Source organism: Felis catus, chromosome A1, assembly GCF_018350175.1.
Source record: "Felis catus isolate Fca126 chromosome A1, F.catus_Fca126_mat1.0, whole genome shotgun sequence".
Lineage (NCBI taxonomy): Eukaryota > Metazoa > Chordata > Mammalia > Carnivora > Felidae > Felis > Felis catus.
Window position 1 is genome coordinate 59211305 of NC_058368.1, and position 14982 is coordinate 59226286.

Genomic DNA, 14982 nt, shown 5'->3' on the forward strand with positions numbered 1-14982 from the left:
TTCTCTTGTAAAATAATTAGACTTGTATTTCTCTTATTTCATAACCCTAAATTTTTACCAAGTTTATTTAGAAACCCTCACATCTGCAGAAATGCATGCAAAAATTTCTCAACACCCCACAGAAGCAGCTGTAACAATGTACAAAAATATTCTTTAACCATACTCTTTTTCCTAGACCTAACCATTTAATAAGTTCACACATTTTTTTTTGAGAGAGAGAAACTGGCATCTTAATCCTTCATAGCAGTGAAACTAAATGGACAATAGTTATGCAGTGTAAGGTAAAATCTGGAAAATTCGTGTAACAGTTCTTTTGTATTGCTGAACCATTTTTTCATGAGGCACATGCATCCAAACCAAAAACAAAAAAGTGAAGACCAAACATTCACACTACATAATTTTTCTTTTATTCTTATTCTTCAAGTGTGTATACTAATATAACATAACTGTATCTGATTGAAACCATCACATACATATTTCTTTATAATTATTTTGTGAAGCATTCCTAAATATTTTACCCAAAACTTTTCTTATATTTTTAGAATACTTGTAACACTTATGTGTACAACATAGGGTAACACATTTTATTTTATTAGAATTAATAAATTAGATTTGAAAGATAAGGGTGCAAGAATGTTTTATTTATTTATATCTTTGGGCACTGATAATTCAACAATATTCGATAAAATATGTAAGAAATATATGGTTAAAATATCTTCTGGAATTTGAGGGATAATTATACTTATTTTTATTCATAGTTGGTAGAGTAGAACTAGATAATTTCCCAAGCTACTGAACAATTCTTGTTTTCTCCTCTCTAATGTGAAACACGCCTGAAAACTGATTCACATTACCAGTAAAAAATCACTAGTAATCCATATCTCCTAAAGTTCGATTGCTCTTTGGAGTTCCAGATATAGCTTTGGAATTTTTTTTTAATTTTTTTTAATGTTTATGGTATATATAAATAGACCAAAGCCTGTTTTCTACACTTTTAACAGAAATGTTCAAAGTTACAACAGCATTTCCAATTGAAATAATTAATGTAAGGACAAATGATCAGTGAAACATAAGCACAAAGTAATTGAATAGATGAAAATTGAATAAATATTTTATACCACATTATAAGATGAAGGTATTACCTACAGAGTTGTAAAACAATTTATTTATATATAAAATGCCAAGGAGACTTTTAAAATGTGTTAATGTTATAAAATATCATGTGCATAATTTAAGAGTATTTATGATGAATATCAATGTGTGAAAATATTGATAAAATGCCAAATTACCAAAATGAATTTTGCAAATAGAATATAACCTGTGCCTTTCAAACCAGTTGACTTACTCATTCCTAAAACATTCACCCTACCATATACTCGGAGGTAACTGTATCTTAAATTTTGTATAATTCATTTTTTTTCTTTATAATGCTACCATATGTGTATATACAGTGAGAAATAAATTGATTTAGTCTGCTTTTGAAATAAGTGATTTTAAGCTAAATTTACTTAGGGGATTTTTTAGCTTCATTTATGTAGTCTTCAGTTTATTGTTTCTGTTGCTATATTTAAGCGAATTTGTTAATATAGTACAAAGTATTTATTAATTCTAGCCAATCTACACTAGTGGAATTACTTCTGTCACTTTTAAAGTAGAGCAGGGGACAAATGTGTATTTTTCTATTGTTGAATAATATTATCTCCTCCAAAGAGTGTTTATTTTTATTCTACTAGAAGCTAAAAAAGGTGAATAACACCTTTATAAATCTGCTACTGAAAATTTTCAAGATTACAACTGTCTTTGTAAGTACTTGATTCATACCTAGGACATAGACTTGGTTCGAAACTGAAACGTCAACCTGCTAAGCAAAGCTCTACCATGAAGGAAGATTCTAAGGTCCAATTTTTCACTTTGGTTTCACACATATATTGGCAAATACCTTCCACAGGAAAACGAACTTACCTCAATGTCTTCACATTGGCCTTGAGCTCTTGGCCCTTCCTGACTTGGTTTCTCTCTTTTGATTATACTATATTTTTTGTATTTTTAATTTTATTCAGATTTTTTTTTGGAGAGAGAGCACAAGCAGGGGAGAGTCAGAGAGAAAGGGGGTCAGAGGATCTTAAGCAGGATCTGCATTGACAGGCTAACAGCACCAAGCCCCATGCCTGGCTTGAACCCACAAACCTTGGAATCATGACCTGAGCCAAAGTCAGATGCTCAACCGACTAAGCCACCCAGGCACCCCTCAAGTTTTTTTGTTAGTCTCAGGGGAATAATTGTTATAATATAAGCCACTCCTTTACAGTGAGAAGCACAAGTTACAGTATCCAGTAACTGTGATTACAACACAGGCTGTTGATTCAGTAATGCAGTACAACAATGGAGCAAATAGGCTCTTTGAAAATGATGTGTGTATATATTTCAGTTTCCTTTAAATTATGTAATATATGCCAAACCAGGTGTGAAAGTTTAAGAAAAAGAAGGTCCATGATATAGTGCACACTGGGCGGCAGACAATATGCTAAGTAATAATAAACATATTATCTATTCTTAGAATTCCAATTTTATAGTTAGGAAACTGAAGTACAGAGATTGTCTCTTGTTTAATGCCATAAAAGTACTAAACAGCATATTAGGATGTTAACAAAGGGTTCTGGCTCTCAAGTATATGTTTTAAAAATCTTAAAATAATTAGAATAAAATTAGCATGCAATATTTGTAGCTATGGCAGAGAAAAAGTTTAATAGGTCCGAAAAGGCAAAAGTTATAAAGTGAACTTTGATAACTTGGTAATGTCAAAATTAAAATTCTAATTTACCATAAATATTATTAAAAGCCAAGCAACAGACTGAGAGAAAACATTTGCCACATGTTTAACACACAAAGGATTGATATCCAGGATACATAAATATTTCCTACAAAGCAAATAAAGAAAATAAAAGCAACTCAATTAAATAATTGGAAACAAAAATGAAATGGAGCCAAAAAAAGGAATAAAAATAGCCAATAAAAAGGTACCTCATCTCATTAATAATAAAAGAATGCAGATTGGGACATCATTAGCATATTTTAACCATCAGCTTTTAATAATGCCAACTGTTGTTGAAGCAGAAAATGAATTGCCTTATAGAAAGTAGTTTGAAAAAAGCAATCACAATGGAAATTTGCATATCTTATATCTAAGCAATTATTTTACTTTGTTTATTCTCTAAAGATGTGCCTTAGTGTAGGTGTGACAAATGTGGACATTAATGCCTGGGAAGGATTCTTTTTCCTAACAATGAAAAAAATAAAGTGTATACATACATTGTTAGAATATTATTAAATAAGCTTAGGGTACACCCATAAACTGAAGCGCAATGTAGCAATATATTCTTATAGGAATAATTTAAATATACATCTATATTTGAAATGCTGAAATTATTAGAATTGTAAACATATACATTTTAAAAATCAAAGGATACGTTAAAATATATAGCTTGTGGGAAAAAAACATACCCACAAACTGATAGTATAGAATTTTACAGTTAAATATGTGCGTAAGCATACAAAAAAGAAAGTTTTAAAAACCTGTGAATGTATACATCAAATAGATAACAGTGATACCTAAAATGGAGGACAAGAGAAGAGCTAACATTGGCAGAGCTGTCAAAAAAGGCATCATCTTTAATTATTTTTTTCCAGTTTACTTATTTTTTGAGAGAGAGAGGAGAGGCAGAGAGAAAAGGAGAAAGAATCCTTAGCAGGCTTCACACTGTCAGCACAGAGCTCAATGAGAGGCTCAAACTCACAAACTGTGAAATCATGACTTGAGCCAAAATCAAGAATTGGACTTTTAACCAAGTGAGCCACCCAGGCATTTCAAAAGAGATATCATCTTTAAAGTGTTTTAATTTGATGGTGAACAATCATATTTTTATAAGAATAATTTATGTTTATTTAATGTTTTATAATTTATCACATAATATAATTATTCACTTGATCTTCAGAAACAACCCTATGATTTACATAAGGCACATGGAAATGATCATTTTCAGACAAAATTTAAAAGTTTACAAATAGAACACAGTAAAGTTGAGGAATAACATACTGAAACTCAGGTCTTCTGGTTCTTTTGTTTTGTTTTTTCTCTAATTAAAACATTTTTTTTTGTTTGTTGGTGTTTTTTTTAATTTTTAATTTTTTAATTTAATTTAATTTGTTTAAATTACATCCAAATTAGTTAGCATATAGTGCAAAAATGATTTTAGGAGTAGATTCCTTAATGCCCCTTGCCCATTTAGCCCAACCCCCTTCCCACAGCCCCTCCAGCAACCCTCTGTTTATTCTCCATTTTTAAGAGTCTCTTATGTTTTCTCCCCCTCCCTGTTGTCATATTATTTTCGCTTCCCTTTTCTTATGTTCATCTGTTCTGTGTCTTAGTCCTTACATGAGTGAAGTCATGATATTTGTGTTTCTCTGGCTGATGAATTTCACTTAGAATAACACCCTCTAGTTCCATCCACATAGTTGCAAATGGCAAGATTTCATTCTTTTTGATTGACGAGTAATACTCCATTGTATATATATATACCACATCTTTTTTATCCATTCATCTATCGATGGACATTAGGGCTCTTTCCATCCTTTGGCCACTGTTGATAGTACTGCTATAAATATTGGGGTGCATATGACCCTTCAAAACAGCATACCTTTATCCCTTGGATAAATACGTAGCAGTGCAATTCCTGGGTTGTAAGATAGTTCTATTTTTAATTTTTTGAGAAACCTCCACTGTTTTCCAGAGTGGCTGCACCAGTTTGCATTCCCACCAGTAGTGCAGAAGAGATTGTCTTTCTCCGCATCCTCTCCAACATCTGTTATTGCCTGAGTTGTTAATGTTAGCCATTCTGACAGGTGTAAGGTGGTATCTCATTGTGGTTTTGATTTGTATTTCCCTGATGATTAGTTGCCGGAGACCAGCTCCAGCAACCAGGGGTTCCCGAAGGATGAATGGCGTTTGAAAAAGTGAAAACAAAACAAAACAAAATAAAAATGGACACAGACAACAGCAGTGTGTTGAACTGGCCGATTTATTGGGGCAAACATGGCATTATATTTGCTAGTGATTTCCTGGTAGCATACGTCATCTATGTTTTTCTAACATTACCTAATTCTAAAATGTTCCTATGTGTAGTCAACCTTTAAGAAATAACATGGCAATTTTCTCGTAATGTTCCCTCATACCCTTTGATTATTGATTAATTTCTTACATTATTCCATTATGCATCTGCATTTATCTATAATCTATAAAGCATTTGCTTTGCTGTTCTCATGAAAGGCCATCTATCTCTCAACATCTCAAGTGAAACAGTTACAGGGACATGACCTCTTTGTTGTTTCCCCGAACTATTTGTGGTTTGAAGAACAAAAGTGTTCACCTGGGTCCAAGGTGCCAGGAGGAGGCCAAGAGGGCTTAGAAACCCATGCCGTATACATTCTCAGAGAGACAATGCACCTAGGAACCAATGAACCATTCTGTACTTTAACTGACTAGGTTGAATTATCATCTGGAATGCCTCCAGGGGGCCAGGTGGGCCTAGAGATTGAAGTCACCCGTGCCTAGAGATACACTCCTTAGTTGCCGGAGTGGGGCTTTCAAATCCATGTCTCTCCTTTGTTGGCCTCCTCTGCTGGCAAATGTATGAGGCTATCCTTCCTGTAAGTAGAGGAGTCTCCATAGGGGATGGCAGGGCTAAATGTAAGGCCGCACAATTTCTTGCAGAAACTTATTTTCTTTCCTAATGGTTCTTTTCCCAGGGGGCCTGTCGAGGGCAATTCCGCAACAGACAATATCCCAGGTACTTTTATTAAGGCCAAGTTGCCTAAAAGTGGGAGTACAAGAAGCTTCACTGTCAGTGGGCCGCCTTGCAGTCGCCAATCCGTCCACAGCTTGGACCTTGCCATCAGGCTGGGATAGCTCGGCTTCCAGCAATGAGTGATATTGAGCATTTTTTCATGTGTCAGTTAGCCATCTGGAAGTCTTCTGTAGAGAAGTGTCTATTCATGTCTTTTGCTCATTTCTTCACTGGATTATTTGTTTTATGGGTGTGGAGTTTGACAAGTTCTTTATAAATTTTGGATACTATCCCTTTATCTGATATGTCATTTGCAAATATCTTCTCCCATTCCATCAGTTTCCTTTTAGTTTTGTTGATTGTTTCCTTTGCAGTGCAGAAGCTTTTTATCTTGATGAGGTCCCAGTAGTTCATTTTGCCCTTAATTCACTTGCCTGCAGAGACGTGTTGAGTAAGAAATTGCTGCGGCCAAGGTCAAAGACGTTTTTGCCTGCTTTCTCCTCAAGGATTTTGATGGCTTCCTATCTTATGTTTAGGTCTTTCATGCATTTTGAGTTTATTTTTGTGTATGGTGTAAGAAAGTGGTCCAGGTTCATTCTTCTGCATGTCGCTGTCCAGGTTTCCCAGCACCACTTGCTGAAGAGACTGTCTTTATTCCATTGGATATTCTTTCCTGCTTTGTCAAAGATTAGTTGGCCATACTTTTTTGGGTCCATTTCTGGGTTCGCTATTCAGTTCCATTGATCTGAGTGTCTGTTCTTGTGCCAGTACCATACTGTCTTGATGATTACAGCTTTGTAGTATAGCTTGAAGTCCGGGATTGTGATGCCTCCTGCTTTGGTTTTCTTTTTCAAGATTGCTTTGGCTAATCGGGGTCTTTTCTGGTTCCATACAAATTTTAGGATTATTTGTTCTAGCTCTGTGAAGAATGCTGGTGTTATTTTGATAGGGATTGCATTGACTATGTAGACTGCTTTGTGTAGCATCAACATTTGAACAATATTTGTTCTTCCTATCCAGGAGCATGGAATCTTTTTCCATTTTTGTGTGTGTGTGTCTTCTTCATTTTCTTTCATAAGATTTCTATAGTTTTCAGCATATAGATTATTCAACTCTTTGGTTAGATTTATTCCTAGGTATTTTATGGTGTTTGGTGCAACCGTAAATGGGATAGATTCCTTGATTTCTCTTTCTGTTGCTTCATTGTTGATGTATAGGAATGCAACTAATTTATGTGCACTGATTTTATATCCTGCAACTCTGCTGAATTCATGAATCAGTTCTAGCAGTTTTTTGGTGGAATCTTTTAGGTTTGCATATAGAGAATCATGTCACCTGTGAAAAGGGAGAGTTTGGCTTCCTCCTGGCTGATTTGGATGCCTTTTATTTCTTTGTGTTGTCTGATTGCAGAAGCTAAGTCTTACAATACTATGTTGAATAACCGTGGTGAGAGTGGACATCCCTATCTTTTTCCTGACCTTCGAGGGAAAGCTCTCAGTTTCTCCCCATTGAGGATGATATTAGCATAGGGGCTTTCATATATGGCTTTTATGATCTTGAGGAATGATCCTTCTATCCCTATTTTCTTGAGGGTTTTTATCAAGAAAAGGATGCTGTATTTTGTCAAATGCTTTCTCTGCATCTATTGAGAGGATCATATGATTCTTTTCTTTAATTGATGTGATGAATCACATTGATTGTTTTGCAGATATTGAACCAGGCCTGCATACCAGGTATGAATCCCACTTGTTATTTGGTTTTGGAATCAAGGTAATGCTGGCTTCATAGAAAGAGTTTGGAAGTTTTCCTTCAATTTCTGTTTTTTGGAACAGTTTCAAGAGAATAGGTGTTAACTCTTCCTTAAATATTTGGTAGAATTCCCCTGGAAAGCCATCTGGCCGTGGACTCTTGTTTTTTGGCAGATTTTTGATTACTAATTCGATTTCCTTACTGGTTATGGGTCTGTTCAGATTTTCTATTTCTTCCTGTTTCAGTTTGGTAGTGTATATGTTTCTAGAAATTTTTCCCTTCCAGATTGCCCATTTTATTGTCATATAATTGCTTGTAATATTCTCTTATTTTTGTTTTTATTTCTGCTGTGTTGGTTGTGATCTCTCCTCTTTCATTCTTGATTTTATTTATTTGGGTCCTTTCCTTTTGTTTTGGATCAAACTTGCTAGTGGTTTATCAATTTTGTTAATTCTTTCAAAGGACCAGCTTTGGGGTTGATTGATCTGTTCTACTGTTGTTTTTGTTTATTTGTTTGTTTGTTTTTGGTTTCGATAACATTGATTTCTGCTCTAATCTTTATTATTTCCTGTATTCTCCTGGTTTTGGGTTTTATTTGCTGTTCTTTTTCTAGCTCTTTCAGGTGTAAGGTTAGATTGTGTATCTGAGACCTTTCTGCCTAGATTGCTATATACTTTCCTCTTCTGACCGCTGTTGCTGTGTCCTAGAGGTTTTGGGCTGTGGTGTTACCATTTTCATTGGCTTCCATTTACTTTTTAATTTCCTTTTTAACTTCTTGGTTAGCCCATTCATTCTTTAGTAGGATGTTCTTAAGTCTCCAAGTATTTGTTATCTTTCCACATTTTTTCTTGTGGTTGATTTCAAGTTTCAGTGCATTGTGGTCTGAAAATATGCATGGTATGATCTTGATCTTTTTGTACTTGCTGAGGGCTGATTTGTGTCCCAGTATGTGGTCTATTCTGGAGAATGTTCCAAGTGCACTGGAGAAGAATGTATATTCCACTGCTTTAGGATGAAATGTTCTGAGTATTATCTTTTGAGTCTATCAGATCCAGTGTGTCATTCAAAGCCATTATTTCCTGTTGATTTTCTGGTTAGGTGATCTGTCCATTGCTGTGAGTGAGGTGTTGCGTTCCCCTACTATTATGGTTTTATAATCAATGAGTTTCTTTATATTTGTGATTAATTGATTTCTATATTTGAGTGTTCTCACATTTGGCACATAAATATTTATAATTGTTAGGTCTTCTTGGTCTACAGACTGATTAATTATGATATAATGCCCTTCTGCATCTCTTTTTACAGTTTTTATTTTAAAGTCTAGATTGTCTGATATAAGTATGGTTACTCTGGCTTTCTTTAGTCAACAATTAGCATGATAGATGCTTCTCCATCCCCTGACTTTCAATCTGAAGGTGCCATTAGGTCTAAATTGGGTCTCTTGTAAGTAGCTTATAACTGGATCTTGTTTTCCTATCCATTCTGGTACTCAATGCCTTTTGATTGGAGCATAGCGTCCATTGACATTTAGAGTGAATACTGATAAGATTTATTGCCATTATGTTGCTTGTTGAGTTGGAGTTTCTGGTGGTGTTCTCCGGTCCTTTCTAGTCTGTGTTGCTTTTGGTATTTGTTTGTTTGTTTATTTATTTATTCATTTCATCTTATCTCCCCTCAGAGAGTCCCCATTATAATTTCGTGCAGGGGTGGTTTAGTGGTCACATACTCGTTTAATTTTTGTTTGTCTGGGAAACTTTTTTTCTCTCCTTCTATTTTGAAAGACAGCCTTGCTGGATAAATAATTCTTGGCTGCAGATTTTTCTGATTCAGCACATTGAATATATCCTGCCACTCCTTTCTGGCCTGCCAAGTTTCTGTGGATAGGTCTGCTGCAAACCTGATCTCTCTTCCCTTCTAGGTTAAGGACTTTTTTTCCCTTGCTGCTTTCATGATTCTCTCCTTGCCTGAGTATTTTGTGGATTTGACTATGATATGCCTTGTTGATGGTCGGTTTTTGTTGAATCTAATGGGAGTCCTCTGTGCCTCCTGGATTTGATGTCTGTGTCTTTCCCCAGGTTAGGAGTTTTGCTCAGATAACCCTTCTACCCCTATTTCTCTCTCTTCCTCTTCTGGGACCCCTATGAATCTGATATTGTTCCTTTTTAATGAGTCACTTATTTCTCTAATTCTTAAATTGTGCTCTTTTGCCTTAATCTCCCTATTTTTTTCTGCTTCATTATTCCCCATGGGTTTGTCCTCTATATAGCTAATTCTCTGTTCTGCCTCATCCATCCTTGCTGCCATGGCAGCCATTCGAGATTGCAGTTCAGTTATAGCATTTTTTATTTCATCCTGAGTAGCTTTTATTTCTTTTATCTCCACAGAAAGGGATTCTAATCTATTTTCGACTCTAGCTAGTATTCTTATTATCATGATTCTAAATTCTGGTTCAGACATCTTGCTTGTATTTGTGTTGGTTAAGCCCCTGGCTGTCATTTCTTCCTGCTCTTTCTTTTGGGGTCAATTCCTTTGTTTCATCATTTTGAAGGGAGTTAAGGAATTAATGAAGTAGGTAGAAAAAACTAAAATTAAAAAAATATTAAAATTAAAAAATTAAAAACAATCATACACACAAAAAAATGAATAAATGATGCTAGATCATAGGTGTGTTTTGGTGTGGGTGCTGAAAGTGACTTGATAGATTAGAGAAAAAAAGGGGAAAAAAAGGATGTCATTTGACAATTTGAAAAAGTGAATACACTGAAAGAAAATGAAATGATGGAAGTAAAATACAATTGAAAAAATTTACACAAAAGTAAAATATATAGTAGAAAAATGTTAAAGAAAAGTACTTTTAATAAAAATTGAAAGTAAAAATAATTCTTTTCTCTTTCTGTATTCATGAAAAAGAAAAGAAACCAAAAAAAAAGAGAAAAAAAAAGAAAATTGAATAGATGGGCCAGAGAACAGATTGAAATATGACTGAAATTACTTCGTTTTGTCCTAGAAGTCAAACTATAGTCCTTAAACTAAGCAGGCAGAAAGATTTGTGTTCTTGAAGAGTGAGGTTGGCCTAGTTGGGTGGCCCTTAGTGTAACTGCTCTGTTCTCCACTAGATGGCGTTGTTTAGCTTACTGGGGTGGATTGTTGTGGTGCTTGTAGGTTTGTATGCACATGCGTGGGAGTGGTTAAAACAGGGTCACTCAGCGAACCAGTCTCTAGCATCAGAACTCTATTCTCCCCATCAGTAATGGCGCATCCATCCTTTTCCTCGGCTTCCTTCCACTCCCCGCTTTTACACTGTCTGGAAGCTCTGCTGCTCATCCTCTGTCTCCTGGGACTCGACTGTCCTCTGGAGTGCTCCGTTCCCTCGGGCTCCTCCCCATAGCCCTCCCCGCTAGAGTCTCAGGGTCGCAAGCACACAACTTTCAAGAAGCCACCAAGCTATAGGAAAAGTCTGGAATGGCTTCTGGTCCTCATCTTGGTTTTCTCTTGTTTCTACCCCCGCCACCCTTCCTCGGAGCTGGGAGGCTGCACCTGGCATTGGCAGTGAGGATTCTGAGCTCCCTGCAGCCCCGCTTCCAAACAGAGGGGATGTACTCTGACATCTGTACCACTATTAAATAAAATGCCCCCCTGTTTGTCTCAAAAGCTATGGGGTAGCCCTTGCCTCTCTCCTACATAGACACCAAATTTCTGCCAGCCCTCCGTGCATTTGTCAGGGACTAAGAAACTGTTTACTCCTCCCACGTGCTTTGTAGGGGGAAAAAAGTCCATTTTGTTGTTTAGTTCATTCTGTGTGCTTCGGGGCTGGCTCATGTGTTATAACCAATTCTGGTGACAAGTCTGTATTTTCTACATCAATTAAATCTCTGCAGGCCCATTTGCTACAAGGCAAAAAAAAAAAAAGCCCCAGGCAGCACCTCCCTCCTGCATTTTATTTCAAATGTGGCTATTCTTTCCTGACCCCTTATTTCTGAGGGACTGCGGCTTTGACCTGTTCTGTCCCTCTGCAGGTGAGTCTCACCAAGCAATGTCCAGGTGCTGGCCGCACGCAGGAATGTTTGTGGGACTGCGCTGCTGCTGATGCCCAGAGACTGTGGCTGTGTGCCAGGCCACCCCAGGAAAAGTTCACAAGATCATGTAGCAGCAGCGTTTCAGGGATTATGGAAAATCACAACACACATCTGGTACCAGGCTTCACCCTTAACAACCTTGTTCCAGCACCAGCGAATGTGGTTGTTCTCCTGGGCCCACTGTGGCCTTTGCCTGTAGGGGGAGGGACACACACACAGCCTCTACCAGATGTCCTCCCAGCAGGGGAACCACATCTGCCTGTGTTGCCCAAAGACCCCCAGACTTCACTCTGCTTCTGCAGTTTCTCCCTTCTCACCAGAGCACTGTCAGGTATTAAGCTGCGGAGTTTGAGACTTGCACTCCCCCTGTTTATAGAGTCTTAATGGAATTTAAATTCTCTCCTTTCTCCTTTCTCCCTTTTTAGTTCAGTCCCTGAGGCTGTTTCCACTTTTCCACTTTCTCTCCAGCTGCTTTTGGCGGGGTGCTTTTCCCATATTCTCCCCTCTGTCTCTGTCCTCTCTCCGCAAGCAAAAACAGCTCCCTGCCCTCCACAGCTTCTCTCTCCCCCAGTTCACCTCTCTGTGCCGCATACCTACTTAGTTCTGTGGTTCAGGTTGTATAGATTGTTGTGTTAATCCTCAAATCAGTTTTCTAGGTGTGCAGGGTGGTTTAGTGTGATCTGGCTGTATTTCATGGATGTGAGACCCAAGAAAACTTCCATGCTGTTCCACCATGTTGCCTCCTCCTCCTATGATGAACGATCATATTAATGGTATATTTAAGGTTGCACTTAAAAAAATGGCTAAAATTAAAACATTCTGCACCAAATGCTACAATTTAATTGCTTGAAAAGAAATTAACTCTGAAAGTTGAAAAGAGGCATAGTGGCTGCACAGCTAGATATAAAGGCATGTACACCTGAGCTAGAGTTCATGAGGACTTGAACTACAGCGGAAGAAAAACTATTTGAAAACGGGTACATCGGGTAATGCTTTGGATTTAAAAGTATGGTGATATATTAGATTGTCAAAGTGCTGAAAACATAATTATGTTATCATAATTATGTTATGATTAACCTGAGATTTTGGAATTGTAAACAATGAAGATCCTAATAAAATTCACCAAGATTGTAAACACGTGGAAGAATGTTTCTCTTTCTTTGACCAGATGGGTGGATTTGGAGCAATTTAAAAATTTGTGAATTTGATTTTTTTTTGCTTGTGAATTATACATATGAGCACTTAACTCTATAAATATACTGATAATTAAATGAAATATATTAAATACCTTTTAAATGACCTCAGTGGATTTATGCTTTAAGTAAATTATTGATGGCAATGCCATCAATTATTCACAATTATGCACTTGTTTTCGTAAAATTCACTATTAAAAATTGATATTATATAAAATTTAAAGCATCAAAAATACTCTCAAGCATGGTTTTGTGTCTGATTTTATAGTATCACACTGATTGACAACAATGACATATATTTATCATGTATCTATTATCAACATCATCATCATCATCATCATCATCATCATCTATTATTTCTATCTATCTAAATTCTTGATATTATTAGGATTATGTTCAACTTGGGAGTAATTACGGATATTGGATTAATGTTTATATAGTTAAACAATAGATAATTGCTCTACTTTCATTAAGAAAATCATCATTTCACCAAACTTTATGTATTTCCGGGTCCCAGCTATTTAGTTCACACTAAGACATTTCACAAATTCCTAAATTAGTTACCATTTGTTCTGAACCAACTAACAGATCATAGTGGCTCCCATCTGGTATTCTATTAATAGTAAGTGTTAGTAAATATATCCTTACATGTTTTAGTACTTTAAATCTTCATGGCACTTATACACCTCTTGTTTTCTACACAGCACTATGAAGTTGTTACTATCACTCTTGTACAGATTGTGGTAGACTCAGTTATTGTTCAGGAAATTAGCACTTCTTTTCCCCATCTTCAGTTTCCATGGAAGGAGTGAACTACTTCATCTCATTGATACTAGACTCAGGCGTGTAATTTGCTTTGGCCAAATGAGCTGTTAAGGATATGTTGCAAGCAGAGGCTTGACATGCCTTTGCAGTCATTGGGCTTTTTCTTTTCTCCTGCTTTATGTCATGAGATTAACCTATTTCAGGTAGCTTCTGGATGAAGAAGAAAGATAGATGTCTGAGTAGACTTGGATCTACCTGGCTTGGAGCCAAAGCCAGCTGAATCCAACCTGGATGAGTTTCACATCTGCCAATTTACAGAAATGTAAGTGAGAAATAAATTATTGTTTTATGTCACTGAAATGTTTGTTATATAACAAAAGCTGATTGAAATACAGACTATACAAATTAAATATAGAATTAAAAAATTTTTTTAATATTTATTCCTGAGAGAGACAGAGCATAAGTGTGGGAGGGGCCATGAGATAGGAGACACAGAATCTGAAACAGGCTCCAGGCTCTGAGCTGTCAGCACAGAGCCCGATGCAGGGCTTGTATTCATGAACTGTGAGATCATGACCTGAGCTGAAGTCTGATGCTTAACTGACTGAGTCATCCAAGCATCCCAAAGGTAGTAATTTTCTTAATATCCTCTGTACTATAAAGAAAGTCAAGTTTTTTTTTTTGTTTTGTTTTTGTTTTTCATGAACCTAGAGGCCTTTTTGGAATTAGGAGCTATATTTATGCAGGTTATATGACATCACTACTGAATATAATATATGAAAATTATTATAAAGATAAATTAACAAGTTAATGTTTAGTGCATCAGGGTGGACTCAGATGCATCTACAAGAGATAAATGAATTGCATGAGCAAGCAAACTAATATTTTTAGTATTTATCTTTTAACAGCTGATATTCTTCATTAATAGTTATGCTTACTATTTGTACTTCCCTTGAAGACTATCTAAAGAGCTATTCAGCTGGTGACTATTCAAATTGTACTTCTTCCTTTTAAGTATGGGCCTGAGATTTCTTCCTCTATCCAATAATTTTGTCTTCATTAAAGTCAAAATACTTTAAACAGAGATCAAATAATAAGACCCTATGTATCTAATAATCTCTCATTAATGCTGTTGAATCAATTGCTGACTTAGTCCTTCGTGTAATCATGTTAAAGTGTCTGATAGTAACCTGTGATTATTGAGAAACTGAGTTGAACAAAGGGAAGCAAACAATAGTCATAGATATTTCTGACCGGACAGAAATACATGGTTGAAAGAAATTTTAGGACACTGAGAAGAAATGCATCCATTGAAGTTAACTTAAAGCAAGTCTGACAGCTCAAATTCTGAGGGTCTTC

General features: G+C 36.1%; 1 long non-coding RNA gene across 1 annotated transcript in view; it reads left to right on the plus strand.

The window, feature by feature from the left end:
* LOC123384622 overlaps nucleotides 1–14091 on the plus strand; it is a 313155-nt gene extending 299064 nt beyond the window's left edge. The window contains exon 5 of the long non-coding RNA XR_006596004.1: nucleotides 13827–14091. This is a non-coding gene — a long non-coding RNA (uncharacterized LOC123384622). The remainder of the gene's footprint in view (nucleotides 1–13826) is intronic.
* The last annotated feature ends 891 nt before the right edge of the window (nucleotides 14092–14982 follow it).